This window comes from Eurytemora carolleeae, unplaced genomic scaffold, assembly GCF_000591075.1.
Source record: "Eurytemora carolleeae unplaced genomic scaffold, Eaff_2.0 scaffold689, whole genome shotgun sequence".
Taxonomy (NCBI): domain Eukaryota; kingdom Metazoa; phylum Arthropoda; class Copepoda; order Calanoida; family Temoridae; genus Eurytemora; species Eurytemora carolleeae.
The window spans coordinates 72,617-80,549 of NW_019396586.1; positions in this window are offsets into that span (position 1 = coordinate 72,617).

Here is a 7,933-nt window from a genome sequence, read left to right on the forward strand (position 1 = left end):
TAATTTGTTATGTTTGAGAAGCAAGAGCATTTTTATTTCATACTGAAGTCAAAGGGACCATCGTGATTTTAGGAGGAGCGTGCCCGATTCACAACAGTAATCATCTTTCAAAATCAAAACTATGAATATTTCATTCAAACTTAATCTGACAAGCTTTTTAGGGTAATTGGACATATATGTCACATAAAATTACGTTTACAGTTCCTTAAAAGGAAAAGTATTATGCTTGAATATTATGATCCTTGTGTAATGTGTAGTGTACGTGAAGGCAAGGTAATAATGCAAGGAAAGTTATTTCAGAGGTGTAAGCATCTTTTGTACTGCAGTGCACTGTCTCTGGGCGGTAATGTAAACACAAGACAGATGTCTTTTAATCCCCTCGGATACTAAACGAACACTGATGCTTCTATTCTTGTTTACAAATTCCGCCCAGAGAGAACTGGTTTCAATATGTACGCAGAGTATACGTAACTGTAATTAAATTTCCTTGCATTACAATCTTGCGTGCAGGGATGCTTAGATATTTGTAATTGATCAAAGCTGTTGAGGCGAGATATTATATTTAGGCCGGACTTTCTACTTCAGAGTGTCCCACATCATTTCGGATCGTTATGGCTCAAAATTCCGATTTCCGAAGAAGGAATCCCGTAAAAAAACTGTATAAGCCATTTAAAAAAATTAGCACCCAGAATAAAACAGGTTTTTGAGCATCAAGTGCGTATTTCAGAATCTTTGTGAAGAAACAATCTCTAGAACTGACGAGGGTCAACCCAGACCGAAATATATTTTCAATAAATGTGGAACTAACATCTACTTTTTTACTCTACAGAGGTTTGGTCCATCACCATCACTGAATTTTAGAACATCCAATATGAGCAAAGTGAAATCTAAGATACGACCAAGAATGGCTTTAAATATGCAGTCGTTGGTTCAAAAAGGTGGTAAAATTTTGCGAAAAATAGTTTTTACTTATCAAGAGATTAGAGAATCTCCCTTGGTTGAAACTTGTAAGAGTATCTCTACAGCTCATCATGCTTGAGAAGAAAATAGATATCACTCTATTTACACCACATTTTTCAGATCTGAACTGCTTAATGGTTTGAATTCTAGTTGAAACTGTGAAATGTGATGCTATAGCAACAATATTATTAAGGTTTGTTATTCCACAAGGACCACAAACCTTTTCTCTATTAAATTTATTATCACTTTTAAAGGGAGTGTTCGCGAAAAATGAAAAGGGATATGGGCTTACGGCGAAAAAATAAGCGCTTTTGATCGCTACTAGTCTTACTTCTAAATTGTTAAAAACGACTCATGCTGAAGAACGTAGAGGCCATACAAATTCAGAAAGTTTCAACATTCAACTCGGATTGTAAACCAAACAAATCATTCAGATATGACAACCAATAGTAATCGATTATTTTTCGACGCATTCGTAAATAGTTAATATTTCATAATATGTTTGATTTTGTTTTTTAAATAATATTTCGCTGGTGTTGGATTTTCGAACATTCCATTCCTGGAAAATATGAAAATGTTGTCTTCATTTTCAAAAATCCTCGAAACAGGAAAAAATGTTTTCAAAAATAACCATACCGATCATAAAAAAAAAAAAATATTACGAAATATCAACTATTCACTATATACGAAAGCGTCGAAAAATTATCGATGATTATTGATTGGAATTGTAATAATAATCAAATGTAACGTGGTACGGAAGAGGAAATAGTGGTGGCTCATGGCCGCCTGCCTTCCCCCGCTCACCCCACAAGCATGCTCGATCGCTACCGCTATCGCTATATATTGCTTATTTTCAGCAGTTAATTTACAGCGCAGCAATAGCACAGCAAAGTTAGTAAAATGGAAAAAGTATTTTAAGTATTTCTATAAACAGTATCAAAAACTATCATGTTTGCATTTTGTTCAATTTTAGGTATCTTTTGCTTTATTTTTGTTATTAATTGACAAGGTTTTGAGAATCCATATTCTCATATTTATAGCAAATAATGGGAATAAAAGGAAAAGATAAGATTTAAATAAAACCTGTTCTGAAAAGGCTGCAGTTATACATTAAACAAATACTTTTGTATGTTTGTGTTCAACCACAAATTCATATAGTGCCTACTAGGCGAACTAGGCTATTCGACCGTACTCACCGGACCGGACCGCCTGGCGAGAAACAAAATGGCATAATTTGGCATCGTCATATCAGGATTTAGGAACAGTACAGTCGTAAACTCTACAGAAGCTTGTTTTCCCCCTGTGATGAGAACAAAAATTGGCATTAACGGCATCCACCTGACAGGATTTAGTAACAATACTACACTCGATACACATCACTAAAATTCGACTAATCCACCTGTTCAAACTGAAAAGGAGCATCCAGGGCATCCTGCTATTAGGATATCAGAACAGTGCTGCTGTCACACTCAATTTGATCCATCAATCAACTTTAAAGTCAGGATTTGGGTTTATAACTTCCCAGAGCATTTAAGGAGTTCAGTTATTAGGATTTAGGAACACTAGTGGAACATTATGCATTATACATTATACATCATGCATGACTGGGGTCCCACGAAACAAGTGCAGTCAGAGAAGCTTTGAAGGTCGTCCTTGCATTTCTAAAATGTGGTCTGCCTTTTTTGTGCTTTCAATATTATACCGAAGATTTAGCTTGCTAACTTTGTTCATATTTATATATTATTCATGAAATAAAACCAAAATTGTTGAAATTGTCGAAGTGCCAAGTGGGGGAGGGGGGAACGCCCCCCCCTTGATTAAGATTTCTTACTTTTCAAACTTTTATATTTCTATACTTGAACGTGGAAGAAAACAGGCTTATATAAAAGTGTCAGGAAAACCTAAATAGTTAACTTCTACATTCATTTGAATTCAGCCGTTTTTCTTTGACGATTGTAATTATATTTTAATACACTGCAAAAATTGCTTTTAGACAAGTCACGATTATTTGTAGGGTTTCCACCATACTTTTTGCGCAAAATTATCGTAATTTTTTTGCACAAAGTAGGAGAAATGAAGTTTACAGATAGAAAGTATGGAGAACTAAAGTTTACAGATAGAATTAAAGTAGAAGAACTGGAGTTTACAGATAGAAAGTAGAAGAACTGGAGTTTACAGATAGAAAGTAGAAGAACTGGAATTTACAGATAGAAAGTAGGAGAACTGGGGTTTACAGATAGAGAGTATGAGAACTGGAGTTTACAAATAGAAAGTAAAAGAACGCAGTTTACAGATATAAAGTAGGGGAATTATTTCTGGAGTTTACAGATAGAAAGTTATAGGAGAACTGGAGTTTACAAATAAAAAGTAGGAGAACTGAAGTTACAGATAGAAAGTAGGATAGAACCAGATGTTACAGATAGAACGTAGGAGAACTAAAGTTTACTGATAGAAAATAGGAGAACTGGAGTTTACAGATAGAAAGTAGGAGAACTGGAGTTTACAGATAAAAAGTATGAGAACTGGAGTTTACAAATAAAAAGTAGGAGAACTGGAGTTTACAGATAGTAAGTATGACAACTGGAGTTTACAGATAGAATGTAGGAGAACTGGAGTCTACAGATAGAAAGTAGGAGAACTGGAGTTTACAGATAGAAAGAGGGAGATTCTAGAGTTTCAGATTTTACAGATATAAAGTAGGAAAATTAGATTTTACAGATAAAAAGTAGAAAAACTGGAGTTTATAGATAGAAAGTGGGAGAACTGGAGTTTACGGATAGAAAGTAGGAAAACTAGATTTTACAGATAAAAAGTAGAAAAACTGGAGTTCATAGATAGAAAGTGGGAGAACTGGTGTTTATACAGATAGAAAGAGGGAGAAATGGAGTTTACAGATAGAAAGTTGGAGAACCCTAATTATTTGTTAGGAAACTTTTGGACATAATTTATTTTCATACATATATTAATTTTAAGCTGAATGATTTATTTTCAAAAATTTGTATCTGTATTTGTATATATGTATATGTGTATCTCGAGTTATATACCTTTATTATAAAACAAGACATTCACATATATGTTCCCTTTGGCCGGCCAAACAGCAGGACCGAATGGGCTGACATTTTGTGGGCACTCATGGGTAGCCTGGGGGTGACATAGGCCCTTCAGCTAGTATTGTTGTATAAATCAACAATAATCATAGAATTTGAAAAATAATAAAGTTCAAATATTTTATTTAAATATTTTTATAATGATTTATTTGAATATTGCGCAGGATCAGACTTCAAATACAGGGTTACCCACAAAGGATGAGATTGTAATCATGACCTGTAATTCTCATTTAATTCCACTTCCAAGAGTCAATTAAGTCATCTGCCTTGAATATAGTCTTATGGTTTATTTAATGATTTGACAAAGCAAAAAACAAGTTTTACAGTTGCAGGAACCCTGAAAATAAGGAAACTATAATGGAACTAAAATGGAAAGCCCTAAAGATGCTCTACAACTTTTGTTTTCATGGCTTCACTCTCAGATCACTCTAAACTACTCAAAAATGGACGGCTCCATTCGGCTCGTTCGGAACCTATCAATCAATCACATACTTAAAAAATTTTTTGGTTAAATTTTTTTTTATATATGTTCTAAATACTATGAAACGTAAAAAAAAGTGAAAAAAATCGCGTTTTTTTCGTCGGCGGCCGATTTTTCGGCCGTCCATAGCCCGATGGCCGTTTTTTTATGAAAATGGAAATCCCTTAAGATCCTCTACAACTTTTGTTTTCATGGCTCCACTCTCAGATCACTTTAAACTACTCAAAAATGGCCGGCTCCATTTCGGCTCCGTTTTGGCTCCGGCTCCAAGGTTAGGTTAGGATAAATACGTGAAATCTGCTAGGATTAAGAAACATTTACAGATCTTGCACCTCCTTGCAATTTCATAATTTGTTTTTTTTTTAATATTAATTTTAGATTTTATTTTCAAAACATTTAGTTAAAGAAAATTTTTGAATTGAAGATTCTGATTCCAAAATAATTTTCCCATTTGAAAATTTGTAATTTTTAAACATTCAACTTTTGTGAAATTTCAGAAAAATGGTACAATATTGTTCGGTAATTGGTTGTAAATCAAACAACAGTTTCAAAAACCTTACATTTCATAGGTAAGAATTAATGCCATTATAAAATACATATATAGCCCTCTAACGGGGACTACAGTGGGCTAAAAAGGGGACATATAAACTTTATACAAACTAAGATGACGAGGAAGGAGGGGCAACAATGAAGATGCTCTTCGCAGAAAATGTACAGGGTTGCCCACAATCCACATAGGATAAAAATTTTATGACACTGAAAGAATTGTATTAATATCGGAATATTTTAACCCCTATCCTGATTGGGCTACTTGTGCCTAATATAGATGGGGGGGGGGGTTGTTTCTCCCCCTATGATTTTGCCCTTATAGTTGAGACAGGGTGCTCCCCCTTTCCCCATCGTGATAGGGTAAAAACCTAATAGAAATTTTACCTTGTGTGGATAAACCTGCATAAAAGTTTTATTGTTCGTTTATTCTAAATATATCTTAATTTACAGAGCGAGCAAATCTTGTAAAATTGGCAGTCCAAAAGCTGGTCGAAATTGGAGTTTCTATCGTCAGTGTGGTTTGCGATGCACCACAGGTTCAACTTTCTATGATGAAAAAACTAGGAGCAGACTTGGATCCAGAAACTGTAAAGACTAAAATTTATGAAGATATGAAAGAAAGTCCACTCCATTTTGTCCATGATATGTGTCATTGCATCAAAAATGTTCATAATGCTTGGGCTCACCTAAAACTTATTAAGAATGCTACGGTGATAACATTGATTGGAAATACATTGAAGAACTTGTGAACTTACAAAGTAAAGAACAGTTACATAGTGGTAACAAGTTGACATACAAACATATTTTTTTCAAAAATCAGATAATGAAAGTTAATTTAGCCGTGTAAGTACTTTCACAAAGAGTAGGAAGAAGGAGAGACTGAAGTTTTCATTAATAATTGGAGACTACTGGAGAGTACCGGAGGGTTCTAAATCCAGTGGAGAGAAAATTATTTCTACTGGAGAGCTTTTAAATTTTTACCAAAATATAACTTCTACCGGAGGGGTTTCTTTTCCACTGGAGTAAATTGCATTTCTAAATAGGGAGGATTTAAGTTCTTACAAAGAAAAAAATTCTACTGGGGGGGTTTTTTAATTCACTGGAGGCATGTTCTCTGTGTACTAAAAAGGTTTGAATTTTTCCCCATAGTGATTTATATTTTACCGGGTTTTCAACTATTGCTATTATAAACACTACTGGGTAATAATTTTAGCTTTTTGTTACTGATATATCTGAAAACCTGCAAAATGTAGATAATTTTTTTTTAGATTTTCCTGTTTACAACTAAAATCCAAGACAGACAAGTAATGTATAAAAATACATCTAAAATGCTTTTGTAAGATATGAATCACTTTGGGGAAAAATTCAAACCTGTTTTTCTACACAATCTAATCCCTCCAATGAATTAAAAAAAAAACCTCCGGTAGAATTATCAATTTAGGTTCAAATTCCAAGGCTCCCTGATATGAATAGTTTGTACTCCAGTGGAATAGAAACCCCTCCGGTAGAATTTATATTTTGGTAAAAATTTAAAAGCTCTCCAGTAGAAGTAATTTTCTCTCCACTGAATTTAGAACCCTCCGGTACTCTCCAGTAGTCTCCAATTATTATTGAAAACTTCAGTCTCTCAGGAAGAAGTCTTAAATTTTGCAGAGAAGTTTTAAAACTTCCTCAGTTTGCCGGCTCTGAAGCAACTGAAGAGTTTTGCTACTTCATGAACAATATTTTTGACCTCCTGAACAGTAGATATCCTACTTATAACTGGCATCTGTCTCCTTTAAGTGCTCTTAAACCAAGTACCAATATATGAACTAGGATTCAGCCATGGATAAATTAAATGTAAAAATTGGTTGAAAACTATATAATAGAACGGAAAGCAGACAGAAATTTACATATAAACTATAATTAAGTACGTAAGAGCTGCTAAATTTTGAAAAAAAATGGAAAAGAGAAAAAATGTTTTCTTGAAAATCTTGCAACTTGCAAGTTAAATTTTTAACTAACTTAAAATCAACATACTATAAACTAAAATTTTTGAGAAAATAATTTCTTTTTCGAAATATTTTCGCTGAAAAAAAGACAAAAAATATTAAATCTTAAAAACAATAGTAGCTTTTAAAAAATCATTTTTCTTTTTCTTTTGTAAAATATATTTATTTAAATTCTGTATTAGTTTCTATTTTTGGCTCTAGGAAATAGGAATCCATTTTTAATGTCAAAAAGGCTTTTTAATTACTTTCATGTTCTTGTTACTTTTATAGCGATTAGCGGCTTCAAAAATAAAAATAAAACACTCAAAAATCTCAAAATGTTAATGTTTCAAGCCAACACTTCCATGTGATATGTATTTTATATGTATTTTTGCCTTAGAAATTCGTTTTTGAGGTCATTTAATGCTTTGTGACCATTCTGGATGGCTTAACACTATTATAGCGGCTTCAAAAATCTCAAAATATTTATGTTTCCGCTTCACGTGTGATATGTCTAAAGCATGGTTTCTTTACTCCAGAGGCCAAACATACGTTTTAGTTTAATTTGTTGGACTTCAGGCCTCAGAAATCTATCATTTAGGTCAAAACTGCCCTTTAATCAATCGATCAGAATGTTTTTGTACAAATGCTTTTCTCCCACATACCCCTGTTCCATATCGAAACTTGGAAGAACTGTCTCAAACCTGAAAATGGATTTCTGGGGACATGAAGCCGCCATAGCCATCAAATTAGTCACTGCTATAATTGTCAAAAATTGTTCCTTTTGTTTAGAAAAAAGTTTGATCATCATCTTTTCGGCTGAAGTCCATGGACAAAAAGTAAATGCCCCCCCCCCCCTCCATGAC